This window comes from Nicotiana tabacum, chromosome 7, assembly GCF_000715075.1.
Source record: "Nicotiana tabacum cultivar K326 chromosome 7, ASM71507v2, whole genome shotgun sequence".
Taxonomy (NCBI): Eukaryota; Viridiplantae; Streptophyta; class Magnoliopsida; order Solanales; family Solanaceae; genus Nicotiana; species Nicotiana tabacum.
In genome coordinates this window covers 115,865,087-115,887,852 of record NC_134086.1, presented here as the reverse complement: position 1 = coordinate 115,887,852, position 22,766 = coordinate 115,865,087, and the positions used below count along the sequence as shown (strand labels likewise).

The window sequence follows — 22,766 nt, the reverse complement described above, 5'->3', positions numbered from 1 at the left end:
TCAATCTTTGCAGGAACATCAAATAGGTAAGAATGGTACTCAGGAGAATGGTATTGTTCTTGTTGGGTAGCAAATTGTGACTCATGAGTTTTCCTCTGCACCACCGTAGACTGAGGATGGTGAAGACATGCATAACTGTAGTGGTTGTCTGATTGTAGGGGTGTGCATTCGAATCGATTTATCGATAAATCGAATCGATTATTTGTTATCGATTTATCGATTTCAATTTTGAAATTTTCCTATCGAGTTATCGATTTCGATTTCAATTTTGTCCTTTTCGGTTATGGTTTATCGATAAACCGATAAGATATACTAAAAAGACAATTTTTTCCCCTTATTCTATAATACCCTTTCATTTACCCTAAGTCTCTAACCTTATTATTTCATCTACCACATTTAAGGAATGATTATATTTAAAGCTCAAGGGAATGAAGTTCAAATTAATGGAAAACAGAATTAGCCGTGATGATGTATTTTTTTTATACCGTTGGAGTGTTGGTGGCATACATTTGATCCCTTACTTTAGTTTCGTTGCATGTGCTTGTTGACACAATTTTTATGTTATAAACAGTGTTCGTCTTATTTTAGCTTCTTTTTGTCCATATTAGTTAGGCGTGTTTATAGCAATATACTTTCCGCGGAATCCCGCAAATTTTCTTATTGGTGTAATCGATAACTGAATCGATAAGCTCCAAAAATCGATAAATCGAAATCAAGAAAATCAAAATCTTATTGAAACGATAACGATAAGCATATGTACAAATCGATAATCGATAAGGGTCAAAATCAAATGCACACCCCTATCTGATTGGTTGTCAATGGCACGCTTTGGGAGTGCACAACAGAGGTTCCAGCTATAGTCGTACAATTGGGATAAAGACTGAACCTAAATGGATAGAATTGATCGGACAATAAAACCGGAGTGGTAGTAGTCGAGATGGGTGTAAACTCTGGAAAATCATAAGAAAGGGGTGGTCCTTGACCATTGGCCCATACTTGACACATTTCAGACATTTGTTGTTTCAGCCTTTTGACCTCCTTGTTCAATTCAGATTCCGACTCCACAATCTCCCTCGATGGGTCGACAACTCCTGTTTCTAAGTCTTTGCTAACCATGGCTACCTTGCTCTTTGACCTTGTATTGTACGGATGAATCGCCAAAGTGCCACAAACTAACCACCCTCTGTTATGGTTATAATGAAAGTAACAAAGAGGAGCAAAATAAAGCCAACATGTTAGCGTTAGGACATTTATCAGATAGAAATATCACATTGCATGCAATGCCCCTAGCAACAATTAACGGTTTTAGAATGACTTCGAGGGTCACAAGGTCATTTGGCATCATCCCAATTTTGTTCATTTCAACTTTCTCTTTTCTTTCTTTTCAAGCACTTCCTGGCTTGCTCATTTTTTCCCTCTTTTTCCTTTCTCATAAACACTCTTTTCTTTCCTTTCAATTCTCACATCCACAATTTCGCCTTTTTTTCTTTTTTTTTTCTTTTTAGTTTTAAAAAATAATTCGATCGAACCCTATATATGTTGCCTACGTATCATGTCCCTCATGAATCAGATCAAGTGTGTTCTGGAAAATAATGGACAAAATAAACTAAAACAAATCTTTTTGAATTTTCCATTTATAACTTCTTTTTTTTCAAATACAAAATAGGAAGTACGATAATGAGAGACTTGACAAACTAAACTATACTACGACAATACCAACTAAATGATTGAATACTATTGTACAGGACTAGAAAGTAAAACATGAATAATAGACTCAAAAACATAAAAAGGCTCCTAAAGCAGCTTCTGAATGTAGTCCTAGGGTATCTGTCATGCTCGAATCCTGGTACACTAATTCATACCTGAATGAGAAAAATAAGACAAAATAGAGTTAGCGACTCAAGACACTATGCGACGCCACAACACCTCCTATGGGACACATGCAAGAAACGATTGAGCTATTTGTGAAAATTAAATTATGTGGTCAATAGTGGCTAGAAGTGTAAACTCAACAAGATTGACTTCATAGACATGGGAAATGCCTCACTAAGGATTATATGGATTCAAACTCCCAATAATCATGACCCAAAATTAATTTGCAAAAATGACCAATTTTGGCAAAAACTGCCGATATGGCCAAAAGTAGCTAAAGATGCAAATTCAATAAGGACGGACCTTAAAATAATATGACACCTAGTTGTGGACTCAAGATCATAAGATATGGGTCAGTGAACCACTTTTGCGCAAATGACCCATTTTTGCAAGAATGGTCGATGTGGCCAAAAGTGGCTAGACATGCAAGATTCACTAGGAACGGGCTTTGAAGTAAAGAGGCAGCTAATTGTAGATTCTAGACTCTCCAAACACGGTTCAGCAAGCCACTTTGCAAAATAACCCTATTTTGCAACAAAGTCGTTGTGGCCAAAAGTGGCTAAATATACAAGATTTGGCTAAGACCCCGCGAAGCCAAGAACCTAAGGCTTACTAAGAAAGACCGGACCCTACGTGGGTTGCCTACGTATCCCTCTCCGAAAGACGAGAATCAAGTTCACGTAGTTCGGGAAGATTGGACATGGGAGAAAGCCTTTAAAAAATGCAACTAATTCGAAGAAACTATATCTTTTCTTTTTTTTTTGGAAAGATGATGAAAAATATAAAATCTTTTTGTATTTTTTTTTCTCTTTTTTTTCTCTTTTTTTGGAAAATGATGCAAAATCTTTTTGGATTTTTCATTTTCAATTTTTTTTGGGTTTTCTTGAAAAAAGTTGTGAAAGAAAAATATAATTGGGCCCTACTTGCTTCATTTTACACCCTTCTTTCCCAAACATTAGTCCGCCAAATGACCTTTTTACCCTCAAAGATGCAACATGTATCACATAGGGATGATTGAATGTCTTTTATTTTATTTTTTATTTTATTTGGGGCACGGGCCCATTTTGACAAAATTTGGATAGACTTCCTACAATGGGGCACGGTGCCTGGGACCGAGCTCTACTAGGTCCAAATAACATGATGCAAATAAGAATGACCTAAAGGCTGACCTAAGTTTGGGGTTCACTAACAAGGTAATTCAGGGGAGCGTATGGTCGATGGTGGCTGCTCAAGCCTTTCACCCACTTCATATGTCTGATGGCCCCTCCTCCTAAAATAAGGGTGACTCAACAAAGAGTTCATGTACGCGATGCGCACTCCGAGATTTGTTGTAGAAAGAATTGACCGGATAATGCATATGATGACAGTTATAAAGCAGTAAGCACATAAAAAGAAAACTGTAAACACATAAACAACTAGCAGATATTAACAAAGTATAAAAACATAATAAAAGTCAGATAAAGCTAAAAAAACATAAACGCCTCAACCGGATATTCTAAAAGCCAACAAGATCAAGTACCAGCTCGAACCTGCAAGTCCCTGACAGAGTTGTCAGAGCTGTCACACCCCTTTTTTTCAACCAACTTCACTAACCCTCTTAAATTAATAAAAGTGACAAAAGGGTTTTCAATTATGAAAGTGACAAAGAATTGTGTTCAAAAGGGTATTTCAGAGTCGCCACCTGATATTGGTTTCGGTGTGCCAGATCACCATTTTAAAAGAATAATTTTTCCTTTTAAAACACTTTGAACTCCAAAACTAAGTTTGCACCAGAGATTCGGGTAAGGAGGTTCATTTGACTCGGGGAGAAGGTGTTAGACACTCCCCAAATCCCGTGAAAGTCACGGTTACGTACATGATCAAGTTGGCTTTAAAGGATATTCTAATTGAGGCGACAACACACGAAAAGAAAATAAACACACAAGAGGCTCGAGGCTATCACCAGCTAAATAAAAGAAAATAAAATTAAGAAAGAAAAATAAAAATAAGAGTACTAAATATCTTATACTACACTTCCTCGATGATGTCCATCTCTAGCCTTTTAATTACATGTACTTCGGGACATTCCCAGAGTAAAATATTTACAAGCTACTCGGACATTCCCCGGATAAGATAATAAATTAAAGGGGATAACCTTTAACCTCGAATTACAATATAAAATCCTAAAGTTTTCCTACCAAAGTATTTACGGCTTAAGTAATAAAATGATTAATCCCAATTGTTTTGCAGAATCTATGGTTAAAACCAATTCTAAAGTTTAATGTCACTCTATTTTCTCGACCTATGATTCAATTGACTCAAAGAATACTGATCATACAAATCAATTCCACCTGACCCACACGAAATGATTTCAGTAATTAATTACGGAAACGCTGAATTCAATCATAAACTTCTCTTAGCATTAAAAATCCATTTAAGCTCTAAAATGACGAACATAATAAAATATAAAGCAAATTGCAAACTCATATGAAATTCTATTATAAGAGTGCATTCCGGGAAGATAATACAAATTCACTCACACAATAACAAATACGAACAAATTTGTAGCATAAGATTTAGAAACGGACCTCAAATGAGCAAACTTCTTTTAATATATGAATTTGATTACCTCTAACTTCGGCGAACCGAGTCTGAACCGTGAAGATGACACGGGAACAGATTGATGGGAACTCGAACGGCACCGGGGATTCGAACTTCGATTTCGCCGGAACAGTCATGGAAATGGACTATTTGGGGTGGTTTGCGGCTGTCAGCTCCCTGTACTCTCTACTGCTCGTGCCTCTGTGTGTGTGTGTGCGGCATTTCTGACGAGTTCGCCGCTGGTTTGGTGAGAGGAGAAGTTGAAGGGTGGTCTGATGGATGGAGATCGGTGTTCTCTTGGGTCTGTTCGGTTGAAGAAGGGGTCGCTGGTGTTGTTTTTTTGTGGAGTCCGGTGCTAGAATGGGGTGTTTAAGGTTGTGCGGTTGTGTTGTTGGTGTTGAGGGGGCGGAGGCCGGCAGATTGGGGCTGCTGCGGCTGGTTCTCTAAAGGTGACTCTAGGGTTCCTCTATTCTTAATCCATTTTTTAAAGTGTGGTGTGGTGAGTCCTCCAAATTGTGAATCAAGAATAGTGTGTAAAATTGTATATGTCAGAAAATGTGAATCAAAGAATAGTGTGTAAAGGTCAGATGAAAACATTATAGTTGGTTTAGGAAAAAAGAAAGAATTTTGAAGAAAAATATATAAAAAATGGGAAGGCACGTGATGGGGAAGAAAAAGAGTAAAATGGGATCACTTTCAATTTTTGTTTCTTATACTCTTGCTCTTTTCTACTACGTACTTCGGTTCTTTCTTTCATTTTTCGTTGTTTTCTTGTTTTGTTTCTTTCTTTCTTTTTTCGTTTGTTTGTTTTTCAATTTTCTTTCTTTTCTTCTCTTTTTTTTTAGATAAGCCAAACAATACTAATTATTTAATTAGTAGGAAATAACTAAAAATAAAAATATAATAGCTAAATTAAAGAAAATTTAAAACTACTCAATACTTATTAAAGGCCTACAACTTAAAAGTCTTATTAACTACGTAAAAGTATTTATTTTTGAAACTTTTCTTTTTATCTTTTAAAAATAAAATTTCAAAGCTATATTTATATTAGTTTTAAAACCAAAACTAGCTAGACAAAATACCAATAAGCTAAAACAAAGGAAAATATTTTTTATAATTTTATTTAAAGATAAAATAAAGTTAAAAGTTTAAAAAAATAGTAAAAATAGTACTATTAGGCCTAAACTAATATCCAAGCACTAAAAATATGTAAAATTTCGGGGAGGATCAAAAATCACATGTCTACAAGTATGGAAGGAAAGGAAGAAATAGCTCCGGATTTGCGGAAGGTCTTGCAGAATGGGTGTACCTATTAAGGATGGCATGTGGGCGGATCCAGGCTCGGGACCGCAACCCATGTGGTCTTTTAGGCCTAAACGGTCCATAACCGGATAAGCCCTGGACTGTGGAGGTGGGTCGGTCTTCTGGGTCGGTCCTTCACTTTGGGACCGCAAGATCGGGACCAGACAGCCCTTGGTAGGCCTAAACGGTCCCAATCGGTCCCAACGGTCAGATTTTTTTAATTTTTTTTGCCCGTTTGGTCATTTAAAAAGTAGCCGTTTGGGCTGCTAAAATAGCTGTTGGCTATTTGCAAAATAGCCATTTAACCCCCCAACTTTGTGTTAATCCCAAACTTTTTATAATTACACTTTTCCCTATTTTCAACTATAAATACCCCTCGTTCTTTCATTTTTCTCACAAAATCAATCTCTCTCTAATTTTCTTCTGTAATTTCTACTATTGCTTACTTTTCTGTTACAATTTGTGAAAAAATTATGAAGTTGGTGAATTGAAGTCTTCAACGATAATCAATTTTCAATAAGTTATTCGTCAATTCGGTAAACTCGTTCCAACTCATAATTTTTAATATTATATTTTTGTTTGTTTTATTTATTTTCTATTATTTGATTACTTGCGATGGCTTCCTTAAAATACCTTTTTGGTAAAAATAAGGGAAAATCCAAGAGTGGCCAATCTGTTCCTCCTTCACTGCCCCCTGCTCCCCGACCCAAACCTCATACCCGTCCTACACTTGCTATTCTTGATAGTGATAATAGTTCATTATAATTTACTGAGAGTCAATTTTTCCATAATATTGGTGCTGGTGAACAATTAAACCATGAATTAATGAATGCTCTTTATTCTAATCCAACTATTGATGAAGATGATGAAGAGGAAATAGATTTTGATGAAATGCAACCGAATGACGATACACCCACTAGTCCTGCTCCTGAAATTAACCCAACTAATGATAATCCAAATGATGTCCCGTCTGATCCTCATGTTACTACCCCTACTTTTTCTAAACAATGTACCAAACGGACAGAAACATTCATTGTTTGGCCTTTTTTTACTCAACTAATTCCACAAAATAAGGCTAAGTGTAAAACTTGTGGCAATGAGTTAGCTATTAAATATATTAGAGGTCGGGGGGGTGGCAATGAGTGGCAATGAGTTAGCTATTCGGTGGGTCACCATTACTTGACTTAGAAAGGCGAACATCTGGGCAAGGGAAAGCGCAGTGCGCCTGGTGCAAATGACTTTCTTTTTTCATGATATACCATAAGAAAAGAAGATTTAATAAGAAAATCCAATTTCCTTTTTCGGGTAAAGGTTTAATTAAGAATTCCAGGTGGTCCAGTGGATGGATTAAGCTATTGATCATATCATAGGTCAAGGACAGAACGAAGAACCAACGTTTTTCTGGGCGGGCATCTCCCGCAACGCAAGCACCATTGTTCGACACCACCCGAGAAGCAAAAGATTCGTCAGTCCAGGTTGAAAATACATGCATAGATAGTGGTTTAATGCCAAGGCCGACGACGGAAGCTCGGGACGGAGCCGTATGAGGCGGAAGTCAGCCACAGGTTCCCCTACGGCTACCTTATTACGTTCGGAATCCTACTTATACAGATTTTTTCTCGCACAACCGTAAAGAGCGGTATTTATAAATATAAACATAAATATGAACAATATTTACGCTATTTATTTACTCATATAAATTATCATGTTGCTATTACAACTGATATTGGTAGAAGTGGTAATGACTGCGATTACCTTACTGTTACCAGTCATTGGATTGATAAGGATTAGATAATGCAAAAGCGCATTATTGCTTATAGAATAATTAATTCACGTCACACAGGGCAGTTTATTGCTAGCACAGTTACAGATATTTGTAGATATTTTTGCATTATTGATAAAATCACGCCAGTTTCAATGGATAATGCTACTAGTAACACAAATGATGTAGCTTTACTTACCACTACACTAAGTCCTGCATTTAGTAACATTTTTCATATTAGATGTATTTGTCATATTTACCATTTAATTGTGGGTAATGGTATGAGAATTTTAAATATTGAAATTGAAAAGGTTAAAATGGCTCTTAACTTGCATTTTTATTCAAACCGTAGAAGTAGACTTAGAGAATATTTTAAAAAATGCGATGAATTTGGCCTAAGAGAGAGAAAGGTTCCTAAAGCTTGTCCAACTAGAAGGAATTACATGTATGAAAGTTTAGTTGTTGCATATGAATATAGAAACCCCATAAACTCAACGTTTATTGCTCATGTAAGTGATGATGATGAGCATCTTACAAATGCGGATTGGTCTAATGTTAAAATACCTGTAGATTTTTAGAAAAATTTCATATTGCTACAAATAAATTTTATGGGCAATATTATCCTACTATTTCTAACTGTTCAGTTTATATTGCAGAACTTGCAAATTTATTTGCTCATTTTTCAGAGAGTGGGAAAATTTATAAACTTGCTATTTATTCTATGAGAAAAAAGTTTAAAAAATATTTTTTCCCTATTCCCCCTATTTATGGTGTTGCTGCCTTGTTAAATCCTACTATGAAATTAGGAGGTCCTCAATTTTGGTATGAAACTGTATATAATGGTTTAGCACTTGAAGAATGGGAATTGTCTAAACTTCCGGAAGCAATAGTCTAATTAAAATAAATGCTCAAACTATTTAGAATGCTTATCAAGTTGCATTAGATCAGGCTAGATCAATTGTTCCAACTCTTTCTTCTCCTGATTCTCAATCATCTAAAAGAACCATGGGAGTAAGAGCACTTAATGCTTGGGCGGGGTTCAGGGGTTCTCAAGGTTCTACTACTTGTGATTTTTTACAACTAAATAAGCTTGAAGTTTATTTGTCATAGGGAATTGAGGAAGTGAATCCCGACAACTCCTTTAATATTTTGGAATGGTGGAAGGACAAAGAAAAATACTTTCCGGTTCTTTCAAGGATGACCCAAGATATTTTAACTATTCAAGCTTCAACAGTGGCATTGGAGAGCGCTTTCAATCAAGCAAGACTTTAACTCGATGATTATAGAGCGTCTATGAGGGAGAGCTTGGAAAAATCAGTACTTTTCAGAGATTGGATCCGTTCGAAAAGATGAAATTTTGGACTTGCTGAATCACAACCAGAGGTAGACGAAGCTTACAAAGAAATGCTAGCTGAACTTGCGGAGGATTCTGCTTCACCCATAAGCGGTGATGACCAAGCTTCTTTTCCGCCACCACCAACAGAAATTCCTCCGGACCTTAATGGATTTGTGAAGTTTGTAAGAGATACCATGTAACTTGTATGAATAAAAATTAGTCTGTATTATGTAACTTGTATTTTGGCACATCTTGATTAGTTTCTTTTTCTTCTCAATGGTGGTATTAGCATCTTGTTGTGCTTATTCCATAGGGGGAGGAAGACTAAGAAAGATATTGCCATATTTTTTTAATGCTATAATAAAATTATAATGCATTGCATTGAATATCTCTTTACAATATATTTGTCTTTAAATTTGAATTAAAAAATTTAGGTCACAATTCTATAATATAATTTACAAAGAATTGCCTTAGATATTTTTATTACCATTTTTTTCTCTAACTTCAATAAAATTTAAAAAGAAAAAAAACCGTTGGGCCCACTTGGGCCCACTTAGGCCCGGAACTGCGAAGCCCATTTAAATTGGGACCGGCCCACTTAGCCTACTTAGGCCCGGGACCGGCCTACATGCCAGCCTTAGTACCAATTGGAGATGCCATTGTGCACATGAGGAAGGTAGATGGTTCGTGGGTATTGAGACAAGAGAGTCTCGTGAAGTTGATCACTCAGGAGGAGTGTTGTTGAGTTTCGTTATGATTCTTGAATGGAGCTACTATTATTTCTAAGGCATGTCAAGAGTGAACTGGAAGAAGTTGGCTTGGTTAGTAATGGTTGAATCGACATGATTGTGGCAATGATCAGTTCCTTCGGCTTGTGAAGTTATACATATGATTTGTGGTTGTACGTGCAGGCTCGGTAGCCACCATAACTTGATTGGTAATAGGAGGTATTTTGATTCAAAAGGCTTTGTGGTGTAAATAAGTTCCGGAAGAGTTATGGCAGTTTAGATCACGACTTGAGGTTTGTATTTTCTGCTGTTTAGAATTTCAATTGCGTGTTGCGTTGGTTCTTCTGAAATGATCTACTTGAAAGGTTTCTAGCTAATGCAGTGTTTATTCTACTAGTAGCTCAGGGGTTATGATGAATTTGTATGTTCTTGCCTAGCGGCATGATAGGTACGGTGCACGATATGGGGATTTGAAGGTTAAGGATAAAGGTTGTGGTTCAGTGTTGACAAGAATGTCACGAGCTCGGATGAGCAGGGGAGAATTAAGATGTTCAAAGTAAGCTGGCATTTTTCTTTAGTGTCACCTGAGGATGACATTTTGTGTAAGAGGATTTGTATATTTATTGGCGGATTCTTGATTTGCTTTATAGAATTAGAACGATTGGTGGTATGGATGTGCGAACTTTCCTACCTGAGCAGAAGGTCATGTGAGTGTACCCCATGGGGGGAGGGGGGTGGGGGGACTTTTATAAGTTTGGCATGTTAGTCATTTGATTGTTAAGGATTAAACCAAGTATGGATATTTTGGTACTATCGTTAATGTGAGAGTTTTTGCCTGAGAGGAATTCTATTCCTTAGGCTGTGGACGGTCTGAGTTTGTTTTGGATTTGATAGATGTTCTTATGTGTCATGGAAAAAAGTTATTGTGGATCCTTGAAAGGTTATTAGCCTAGTACGGTACGATCAAAATCGGCTTGAGGTTCGTTGATGGGTCTAAATATAAATGTATGCTCTACATCAGGCCGGGTGTGTTCATTCAGCATAGCGTTGCTTACGGAGGAGTCTTCAGGCATTGGATATTATCTCCATTGTCAGCTATTCCGTGTAATCTCTATCGTGCCATGTGGGTTATGAGACAAATTAATTATTTGCACTCGTATTGAGGTCCCGTGTAGCTTGTAGTGTTATATGAACAGGATGGCTCTCGAGATATAGGTCATTTATCGCACTTTAGTTGTGCTTGGGTTTCATAGCGTATGACGTTATCCGTGTCCCAGAGTTGTATTTTCGCACTTGGCGTGCTTGTGGTCGATATTCGGGCATTTTGTAAGTATAAGCATTATGGGTTGGTGTGTGTGTTTTATTCTTGATTATTATGTGCGGACCACGTGGCACTCTGCCACGGGTATGTTGTATGGATCGGTTGCACGCCATAATATTGTCATGTTTGGATCGGGTTGCGCACCGCAACAGTGTCACATTGGATCTGGTTGCACGCCGCAACAGTGAGATATTGAGCATAGTTCCTTACACCTATTTTGTGTGCCTTGTTATTCATCCCTGAGGTAGGTTCATAGCATGTAGTCACCGTTCTATTCGTTACGTAGGCTGAGTAGTTCTTCTCCAAAGTTCGTTTGAGATGGCTTATTGCCTGAACAACTTGTACTGGATAAGACGAGGTTATTTTACCTGGGATCAGTGCGATCAGAGTTATGAAGAGTATATTAAAGAGCAAATATTGCTATTCAGTTCAGAATGAGGTAATGGTCCTTGTCAAGAGGAGAGACTCTATGATTTGTTGATTCAGTAGGTGGTTATTAGTTTATATGCATCTCTTCCCTCGCGGAGGTATTGTGAGAGTTGGAACAGGACTGGTATGCGTCATAAAGCGCGTTGTGGGTATCGAATTCGTGGAATTGCAGTTTTCTTGTTAGAAGAAGTTGTTATGGCTAAGCGACCTATGTGGTGCATGATGTGATTTTAGCGGAGGAGCATGGTCGTGTTGTATGTGGTGTGTAAGGATTTATACGGTGTTCATATGCCAAAATCAGGTATTGTAGAGGAATTCAGAGGCTGGAATTTGGTTCTTAGGCTTATTGACTAAATAAAGAGGGAGAATCTTCAGTCTGGCTCGAGCCAATATACTCGCATGGGTTATAACGACATGAGCAGGTGCATGAGGTGTTAAACAATGATTTGGACAACTCCGGAGCAGTTCTTTGCACGTTCGAGGATGAACGTATGTTTAAGTGGGGGAGAATGTAACGCCCTGACCGGTAATTTTGAGCTCTAGTGCGTCGTTTAGCGGTTTGAGGCCTTGAGTAGCTTCACTTTAGGTATTATGATGTAACGACCCGACCGGTCGTTTTGAGCTTTTGCACTTCGCTTGCCAGTTCTCGGGCATGACTTTCCCGTGTGGTGTATTATGACTTATGTAAATCGTTGGTGTTGGTTTTCAGGTTAATCAGAATGAATTTGGAAGAACAGTCTCAGTTGAAAGCTTAAAATTTGAAAGGTTTGACCAAGATTTGACTTGTTTGCATTTGATCTCGGATTGGAATTTTTATGGTTTGGTTATCTCCGTTAGGTGATTTGGGACTTAGGAGCGTGATCAGAATGCATTTTGGAAATCCGTGGAAGGTTTAGGCTTGAATTGGCGAAATTGAGATTTTGGCGTTTTCCGGTTGATAGGTGAGATTTTGATATCGGGGTCGGAATGGAATTTCGGAAATGAGAGTAGGTCCGTTGTGTCATTTGTGATGTGTGAGCAAAATTTCAGGTCATTCAGACGAGGTTTGATAGACTTTTTGATTGAATTCGGAATTCGGAAGTTTTGGAATTCGTAGGCTTGAATCCGAGGGCGATTTAATGTTTTGTTGTTGTTTTGAGCTTTTCGAAGGTTGGAACAAGTTTGAATTATGTTATGGGGTGTGTTGGCATGTTTTGTTGGGGTCCCATGAGGCTCGGATATGTTTTGGAAAATTTTGGCGTTTTGAGCATAAGCATGTAATGATCCAAAGGTCCATTTTTAGTTCTAGAGATCGAAATTTGATTTTGAGACTTCCGGAATTTTGATAATGAATTATAGGAGTGAGCTGGAAAGTTTGGTCTAATTTCATCAAGTCGTGATTGGGTTTTTGACGCGAATCATGAGTTAATTGTTTAACGAGCGAAATGGATATCACACTAAGCAAACGAGCTCCGAATTGAGTTTCGATTGAAGGACTATGTTCGTATCATTATTTGTGACTCATAGGAACAAGAATCATCGAATTCTGAGTTCGTTTGATGGAGTTAGAGCCTTTTTAGTGAAATTAAAGACTGCTGGTGCATTAGTTCTGTTGCGCACCTTTTAGTGACCAGATTGGACCTTTTAGCGACGGGAATTAAGCCTTTAGCGACCAAAATCGGATTTATTAAAGCTGTTACATTTTTAACTCATTTTGACGTTTTTTTTGTGAAAGAACACGACTTGGGGCGATTTTTGAGCAAGAAATTATGGGAAATATTGAGGTAAGTCACTTGTGATCATTTCTACTCTATAATATTGAATTATCATCGAATAATCTGACTAGATTACTTGTTTTTGATGTGTAAATTGGTGATTTGGATCTAGGGATTTGAAAATAAGATTTGAAGATCTGGAGGCCGAATTGTTATCGGAATTTAGTAATTTTGGTATGGTTGGACTCGTGGTTGAATGGATTGTCGGATTTTGTGAGTGTCGGATTTTGAAGCGTGGGCCCGGGGGGGAGGGTTGAGCAATTTCGAGATTTTAATGTTAAATTGGATATTTTCGACTGGAATTCGCTCCCTTAGCATATTTTAATGATTATATACTGATTGTGGCTAGATATGGAGCATCCGGAGGTCGATTCGCGCGGGCGAGGCATCGCGGGCTAGAGTTTGGATTGGATCGAGGTGAGTAATGATTGTAAATGATGTTCTGAGGGTTTGCAACCCCGGATTGCACATCGTTGTGCTATATTGAGGTGAGGCACACGCTTGATGACGAGCGTGGGGTCGTGCACTATTAGGGATTGTGACTTGGTCCATCCCGATTGATGATTTTACCGCGTATTTGATTGAAAACTATTTGCTATCATCATTATTTGGGCTAAAAGCCATATTTGGGCCTAGTGCCAGCTATTTGAACCCTTGGGGGATTTTTGTTGATATTTCCTCACTGTTTTGACTTTTTACTTGAAGTCAGTCATGTTATTTTTCACTATTTTTAAAACTCAGCCATGTTTACTCTGCTTTAACACTTGAAATGATATTTTAAATAATATTTTGGTCTGAGCGTTATGTTTTAGTGTTGCCCGAGTGACTTATGTGATTTTTGACTGAGTAAGGCCGAGGGCCTGTATTGTGAGGATACTTTTGGGTCAGGCTGCGCACCGCAACAGTGAGATACTGATTATGATAATGAGACTGAGGGCCTAAGATTGTGCGCCACAAGGTGGCTTGATATTGCGCTTAGGCCGTAAGGGGCCCCTCCCGGAGTCTGTACACCCCTAGTGAGCGGGGGTACCCATTGTGATGTGAGATATAACATGATGGGCTGATATTGTTCTATGTGATAGCTCGAGGGGCTGGTATTGTTCTATGTGATTGACTGAGGGGCTAGTACCGTTCTATGTCATTGCCTGAGGGGCTGGTATTGTTCTGAGATATGGACCGAGGGGCGGAGTTGTTGACATTGTGCTCGAGAGGCGAACCTTTATGTGTTTATCTTTCATATTTACATGTTAAACTATGGTATTTGTGCCCGAGGGGCGGATTTCTGTGCTTATCTGCACTAACTGTTTTGCATTCATTTGCGTAACTATTGAGAAAGTCATTTTCAAAGAAGGTTAAATTGAGCTAAGATGTTTTAAGAGATTTTTACAGCTTCACTGCTTTCTTACTGGTTTTTGAACTGCTTCTATGCAACATCTTGATATGCTTTACGTGATTTCTTACCATTCAGGCTTTATTTATGATTATTACTTATTGAGTTGGAGTACTCACTTTACTCCCTACACCTTGTATACACATTCAAGTGTTTATACACCTAGTAGCGGGTTTGGTTGATCGGAGGTAGAGTCATCGGAGTTTAGCAAGGTAGTTGCCGGCGTTCGCAGCACTGCTTTTCCCTCTCTTCATTTCATTAGTGTGTATTTGTATACTTCAGACTTTCAGTTGTATTTATACACTAGTAGATGCTCGTGACTTATGACACCCCGGTTAGGGCTGTGTCGAGTTGTATTTCCGCTACTTATTATCATTAAATCATGTTTAGACTGCTTTTATATTGTTTAACTGTTTTAAAAAGTGAATTGGGTTTAATTGGCTGGCCTTGTCTTCACGAGAGGCGTCATCACGACCGAGTTTGGGGTTAGGGTCATAACAGTTGGTATCAGAGCCTAGGTTACATAAGTCTCACGAGTCATGAGCAGGTTTAGTAGAGTCTCGCGGATCGGTACGGAAATGTCTGTATTTATCCTCGAGAGGTTGCAGAACCTTTAGAAAAACTTCACATTCTTGAATTCTTATTATGCGTCCTTTGATTCAGCTTGAAATGTAAGTCTTTGAATTCCTTCCATGCGTTCGTGTGTTGCATGAGCGCTCAGTATCAGATGTGCATCGATGGCTTATGATTCCCCGATCGAAGGGCGAAACCTAATCTCTGTGAGTTGATGTTGGGCTAGTCTGGAGGACTTGAGGCCGGATCTTTGTCTATAGCTTGAGCACCGAGGTACTGATTGTGTAAGCAAGTGTCTTCGAACTGATATGTTTAGTAGTGTCCCTATTAGTGGAAGTGATGGCTGCATGGCTATGTGATGAGTATATTGTGACTGAGAGATGTATTCTTATGAATTGGAAACGACAAGGAGGGTCTGCTGGAGGATAGAAGAACTATTAGGTGCTTGATTTTTATCTTTATTTGAGGTATAACCCCGAGTTATGGGTGTGCGAAGAGTTTTTTCATGTGTCCTAGTTGGGAGTGAAGTAAATTTCATGTTGCGGTATGAGTTCAGACACAGGAAGGCTAAGTGACTGCATAATGTTTGTGATGGTGGAAGGTATACATAAATGTTAGTTGAAGACAAGGCAGGTGGGTTATCTCCTGCGAAGTGCTCCAAGGTTGTGTGATCCTTATGTGTCTTTTTGAAGGTCACATTTACAAGTGAAATATAAGTGTTGACATTTGAATTTTGAGTCACTTAAGTGTAACGACCCGACCGGTCGTTTTGAGCTTCGACGCGTCATTCAGCAGTTTGAGGCCATGAGCGACTTCATCTTAGGTATATTGACTTGTGTGTACAGTCAGAATTAAAATTCAGGAAGTTTGGAGTCAAATCTAAATGGAAATTCTCATTTTGAAAGCTTAAAATTGAAGAAATGAACTAGGATTAGAATTTTGAGTAAACGACCTCGGAATTGAGATCTGAAAGTTCCAGCATGTTCGTATGATGATTTCGGACTTGGGCGTGTGTCCGGATTTGGTTTTGGATAACCCGTGAGCATTTCGGCGTATATTGTGGAAGTTAGTATTTTAGAAGAATTTCATAAATTTGGGTTGGAAGGCATTTCAGAGTTATAGATGTGTGTTTGGGATTCCGAGTCTGGGAATAGCTCCGTATGGTGATTCTGGAGTTGGGAGCGCGATCGGAAGTGAATTCGGATGTCCGGAGGTCATTTTGAAGTCATTTGGCTAAATATAGAAATTTGAAGGTTTTTGAGAAAATTCGACCGAAAGTGGAAATTTTGATATCGGGGTCGGAATGCGGTTCCGAAAGATGGGCAAGTCCGTAATGTCGAATGTAACTTGTGTGCAAAATTTGAAGTCATTCGGACTAGTTTTGGTAAGGTTTGAGACACTTAGTCTCTTTTAAGGAAGCTTAAGTTGGAAAAGTCAACCGGATATTGACTTATGTGTTAGAGGGCTCGAAATGTGAATTTTATGGTTCGGATAGCTTCGTTAGGTGATTTGGGACTTAGGAGTGTGTCCGGAATATTTTTGTGATGACCGGTGTAGAATTAAGCTTGAATTGGCGAAGTTAGTATTTTGGCGAATTCCGGTTGATAGGTGAGATTTTGATCCAGGAGTCGGAATGGAATTCCGAGAATTGCTGTAGCTTTGTTATGTCATTTGTGATGTATGTGCAAAATTTCAGGTCATTCGGACATCGTTTTGTCGGGTTTTTGATCGAAAGTGTATTTTCGGAAGTTTTTGGAAACTTAGGCTTGAATTCGATGATGATTTGATGTTTTGATGTTATTTTGGGTGTTTCGAAGGTTGAGACAAGTTTGAATGATATTGTGGGACATGTTGATATAATTGGTTAAGGTCCCGAGGGTCTCGGGTGGATTTCGGAAGGTTAACGGAATGAAATTCGGACCAAAAAGAAAAGAAAAAGCTGCAGAAATTTCTGCTGCAATTTTCTGATCCGGGGAGCCTACTTTAGAAGCTCATATCTCGGGATATATAAAGAGTTATATGGTGTACAACCTATCAAATTAAATATCTTCGAGTCTAGTTTCTAAATCTTCAATCCGTTTGTCATTTGGATACTTATACAAGATGTTATGGGTGTTTAAACAGAAGTTGTCCGACAAGGAAAATTTTTAATAGAATGTACAACTTGTATAGCACAAGTGCAAGGTACAACTCGACGAAGCACGGGCAGATTCTTTTAAACACGGATTTGGCTTATTTCTTTCATTTTTTTCATTTGGCTTGGATTATTTTGGAGAGAATTTCAAGGGGGATTTCATCAAGCATCAAAGGTGAGTTATTTCTACTTATTTCCAAGTTAAATACATGGATTAGAGCTGAAAACTCAAGTAAATTATGGACAAAAATGGTGGTTTAGGGCTTGAAACTTAAGAGAATTAAATGGTGATTTGAAAGGTCAAATGAACTCCGATTTTTGTGAATTTGGTATGTATAGACTCGTGGCGAGATAAGGGTCGTATTGATGTAAAAATTTCTGAATTTTGAGACGTCGGCCCGGGGCTCGGGTTTTGCTAATTTCGGGATTTTCGACATTTTTCGAGTCTTTTCGATTGGATTATATTCCCTTAGCCTATTGTAACGTATTTGTTGTGGTTTTGACTAGATTCGACGCACGAAGAGGTCGATTCAAGAGGAAAGGGCATTGCGGACTAGTCTACGACCGGTTAGAGGTGAGTAATACTGGTAAATGATATCCTGAGGGTTTGAAACCCCGGACTTTCACATCGTAACACTATATTGAGGCGTGACACGCACTCCATGGCGAGTGCGGGGTTGGATACTATTGGGGGATTATGACTTGGTCCATCCCGTGTGATGTTTATACTATACTGGTGATTGATACACCTACTTCATTGATATTACTGGGCTTGATGCCATGTTTGGGGCCTTGTGCCGATTTGTAAAATCTTTCGAGGATTGATATTACTGCTTAGCATGATTTGCATATCATTTAATTTCAGTCCAAGGTTTTAAATGTTGTTTTGCAAACTCAGCCATAATTCTAAGTGTTGAAAACTTAAATGATATTTTTAAATATATTCCGGGATGGGAACTTCTGTTTCGTAAATGCCCAAGGGGCTTATTATATTATTTTCTGGACTGATTATAAAGTGACTTGAAATAGTGGTAACAATGACACTGTGTGATATACTTGACACAGTGGTAACAATGACACTGTGTGATATACTTGAAATAGTGGTAACAATGACACTGGATGATATACTTTAACAGTGGTAACAATAGCACTATATGATATAAATTGGTCAGGTAACAATGGCTGACCGGTCAGGTAACAATGGCTGACCAAGATATTGCGCTTGGGCTGTAGGAGCCCCTCCGGAGTCTGTACACACCCCCAGTGAGCGCCGTCGACGATGAATAAATATGGATGGCTCGGGCTGCACGCCGCAGTGGGTACTGGAATGTACCATCATATGCATTGCATTGCATTCATGCATTTGTTCATTATTTGTCGTTGTGATATTTCTGGAGATATTTATCTACTTTTGCTGGTGCTATCTGATCCTTGAGTGTTGGGGCCCGAGTGGCTGACCAGGAACGAAGATATTGCCCGAGGGGCAGGTTTCTGTGCATAGTGACACCGATGGCTGGAATTATTTTGCAACTGTTAAAAAGATTATTTTCAAAAGAGGTTTAAAACTGAGTCAGATATTTTATAAAGGATTTTCATGGAATTACTGTTTTCAAAAAGGGTTGTACCGTCTTAGATAGCATGATGAAGTGTTCTTACGTGATTTCTTATCGCTCAGTTATTATTTACTCTTATTACCACTGAGTTGGAAGTACTCACTTTACTCCCTGCACCTCGCGTGCAGTTGCAGGTACTGTTCACCCGGTAGCGGGTTATTAGCGGACTGAAGGTATACTATTGTAGCTGAGCAAGGTGACCGTCCGCGTTCACGGCACCGTATTTCTTCATTGATTCTAAATTCCATTCTTTATATTGCTTGTCTTGTATTAGTATTTAGATCTTTAGATGCTCGTGGCTTGTGACACCCCGATTTCGGGTTGAGTTGGGATGGTTTCCATTATTCTATCATGTTTACTTCGCACTTGTGATTATATTATCTGCGAATTAGACTTATTCCTGCTAAGTAATTATAAAGAGATGTATTGTTTTGTTGTTGGCTGGCCTTGTCCCCACGAGAGGCGCCATCACGACCGAAGGTTGGGATTTTGGGTCGTGACATTTGGTATCAAAGCCTAGGTTACTTGGTCTCACGAGTCATGAGCCGGTTTAGTAGAGTCTCGCGGATCGGTACGGAGACGTATGTACTTATCCTCGGGAGGCTGCAGGACCTTTAGGAAAACTTCACATTCTTGAATTCTTATCGTGCGTCCTCGATTCAGCTTGAAAAGAAACTTTTGAAATTCCTTCCGCGTGATCGTATGCACCAACGGGCGCTCAGTATCAGATGTGTCTCGATGGCTTTTGATTCCCCGATCGAGGGGCGAGGTGTAATCTCTGTGAGTTTGAAGTTAGACCAGTCAGGAGGACTTGAGGCCAAATCTTTGCCAATGGCTTGAGCACCGAGGTGCTGATTTTGTGAGCAAGTGTTTTGAACTCATATGTTCATTATTGTCCTTGTTAGCCGGAATGGAGGTTGGATATCCACGTGATGAGTATGTTAGTGTTGCGAGGTGTATTTGTACGACTTGGTAGTGGCGAAGAAGCCTACTGGATAGTAGATGAACTGTTAAGTGATTCGTTTCTTATTGTGATTTGTTGAGTAGCCCGAGTTATGGGCGCGTGAAGAATATTTTTCGTGTCTCCTAGTTAGATAAGTCTGGGAGCTGAGATCGCTTCCGTAAATATATTATGACGAAATCGTTGAGTCAAGGAGACCACCTTGAAGGTCGAAAATATTAAAGGAAGAATATGTTCCTACTTGGTTGAATAGCCCAATAATGGAGGGTTGAAGGGTATTTTCTATGTGTTATGATTCAAATAGGTGCAACGCATGTCCATGTATCAATTTAGATTTATGTAATTGATATGCATTGTGATGCTTTGTCAAGTTGTGGATGTGTTGTTAGGATGATTTTGGTGATTCTATGGCAGGTGGATAGGACCAATTACAAAGGAGGCTCTGTCGAAATTTTTGAAAAATTTAGGACTTAAAAAAAAAAATGGTCGCCTAGAGAGTGGACTTAACTGTTGTGTGAGTAAATGCAAAAATTGCAAAAGAGTTAAAATTCCAGATGATTCGTGTTTCCACGAGCTTATGATGGAGTGAGTTTAATCTCACCATGATATTACGACAGCAATAGAGTATATGTGTTATGATCTATGGCTTCGAGCCAAGTTGGGGAGCTTGCTGTTGATTAGCTGATTGCACAGTTTAATACCTGCGTGAATTCTGGTTATTGGCATATTGGTGGGTTATTGCAGCTACGGAAAATGACCATGAGTGGTAATTTGAGTAAATGAATTGTTGGATGCATGCTATGGTTAGCCTTATTGGCTCATGTTCAGACTTGAGGGAAGATTCATGATTTATGCCTCGTATAGGTGCAGGCTTCGAGGGAAGTGATCCCTCCAGGTGCTTTATCGAGAGGGTATTCATATGTTATAAAATTCAGTAGAGTTGGTTGCATTTGGGGCCAAGTTAGAGCTGGGTGGCTCTCAATAGCGGTCCTAGTTAATTCAAGAGGTAAAGTGTGGTGCCTAATGATTTTGAGTCTATAAGTACGCTTAAGAGTCAAGCTTTTGAATCATCTTATGAAGAAAGACACAGAATGTTCTAAGATGTTTTGACTTGCGATGTAGCATTTGAGAGACATGGAATGGTCATGGTATTTGAGATAGGATGGTCTCGTGATTTAAGGTCACTCGGGGTGAGTTTGGTTGAAATAAGTTAGGTGTTAAAGGGAGATATTATTATTTATAAGGCAATCAAAGATAAATTGGAAGGAAGTAGATTAATTAGCCATAGTTGAGTTGGTATACTGGTGTCAGTGATCGGTTCGTTCAGCGTGATCGAGTTATGCATGTGAGGCTTGTCGGCCGCAGTGATTGATGTTATTATGAAGCATTCTTTTGTTAGGGCCTATTATGAGTAGGCAGATCCCAGAAAGTGTTATGGTGGCTTGGATAACTACTTAGAGATTGGCATATTCGACGATTATGAGGATTCGCCTGTATGCTGCTATAGTTCTCCTGAAGTGAGTTAAATGGAAAGTCTTATGTGATGAAGTATTAGCCTATCGGCGGTTCCATAGTTGTGATGGAAATCGCGTCTATCATATATTGGCACGTGAGGTGCAGTGAGTGGTATGGAATTTGAAGTAAGGACCAAGGTTGCAGTTTGGTCAATGACTGTGATGTCACATATCAGATGAGCAGTATATGAGTTTCAGTGTTTTGAGTAAGATGGGTATTGAAGTCAGTATCACCTGAGGTCGGTGTTCTGTGAGAAAGGCTTTGCATCCTGGTTAGGGATTTTTGATCGCTTTTCAGCGTTAGTGCAGCTGGTGGTTTGGATGTGCAGACCCGTTAATTATTTCGGAAGATGGTGGGAGCTTGTCCCACAGGAATATTGTATAAGTGTGACATGTAGTCACTTGATTAATTAAAATTTAAACCAAGTATGAGGATTTTGGTAATATCATCCATTTGAGAATTTATGCCTGGAGGGCACTCTGTTTATTGGGTTATGGACCTGTGAAAGATTATTGGCCTAGCTTGGCACGATCAGGATCGACTTGAGGTCGGTTGATAGGTTTAAATGTGGAAGTGAGCCTTACGTCAGGCCAGTTGTGTTTATTTCAGCAATGCGCTCTTTATGGAAGGATAGTCGCGGTCTTATTTCGTGGTCAGTTAATTCATGTAAAGATATATTGCACCATATGAGTTGTGAGACGGCTTGGTAAATTCCTTATGTGTTGAGGTTCCGCTCAACGGTGATGTTATATGAGCAGGATGAGACTTAGATCATGTATCGCACCTCAGTTGTGCTTGAGTTTGTAGCCTATAGCGCTATATGTTTCCTTAGGAATGATATTATGCACCTTAGCGTGTTTATGACCGATATACGGTATTTTGATGTGATGAGCTATTCAGCTCGACGTATATCTCCTTATATGAGTTCTATATGTGGATCGGGTGACACACCGCCATGGGTATGTTGTTTGGATCGGGTTGCACGCCGCAACAGTGTGATGTTCAATTCAGTGCCCATATTTTCTTTTGTGTGTTCTGTTTCCCTATTTTCTGAGGAAGTCTATGTTAGTGTGCGAGTTGAGTAGTTCCTTCTAGAGTTCGCCTTCCTTTTGTATCGCGTTCGAATTGATAGCATACTGGCACATTGTGGCGTCTTGTGGGATTTTTGATTATGTCTGAGGTGGCTTATTGCCTGAGCGGTTCATACTAGGTGAGACGAGGTTACTAGATTTGGGATCAGTGCAAACTGATTATATGAAGTATATTATAGAGCAAAGATCATTCTTTGGTTTGCGACAAGGTAATTGAACTTGTCAGGAGTGTAGATCCAATGAATTGTTGATTCAGCAGTTGGTTGTGAATTTCGGCACCTCTTCAGTCGTATCGGTATATAAATATATATATATATCTCTTCAGTCGTATCGGTGTTAAAAAAAATATAAAAATATATATAAAAATAAAATAAAATAAAAACTAGAGCAAGACCTGTGTAGATC

At 38.8% G+C, this 22,766-nt stretch overlaps 2 long non-coding RNA genes across 2 annotated transcripts; one reads left to right on the top strand and one right to left on the bottom strand.

Moving 5' to 3' along the window:
• Positions 1 to 1,621: 1,621 nt before the first annotated feature.
• LOC107798034 (uncharacterized) lies at positions 1,622 to 9,095 on the bottom strand. The gene is made up of 2 exons (XR_001650812.2): positions 4,481 to 9,095; positions 1,622 to 1,862 (listed from the first exon to the last, which is right to left on the bottom strand). It is a non-coding gene; the product is annotated as an uncharacterized LOC107798034 (long non-coding RNA).
• An 8,179-nt stretch (positions 9,096 to 17,274) lies between these two features.
• Positions 17,275 to 18,982, top strand: LOC142182569 (uncharacterized). Its single transcript, XR_012711378.1, has 3 exons — positions 17,275 to 17,356; positions 17,689 to 17,755; positions 18,923 to 18,982. It is a non-coding gene; the product is annotated as an uncharacterized LOC142182569 (long non-coding RNA).
• Positions 18,983 to 22,766: the final 3,784 nt, after the last annotated feature.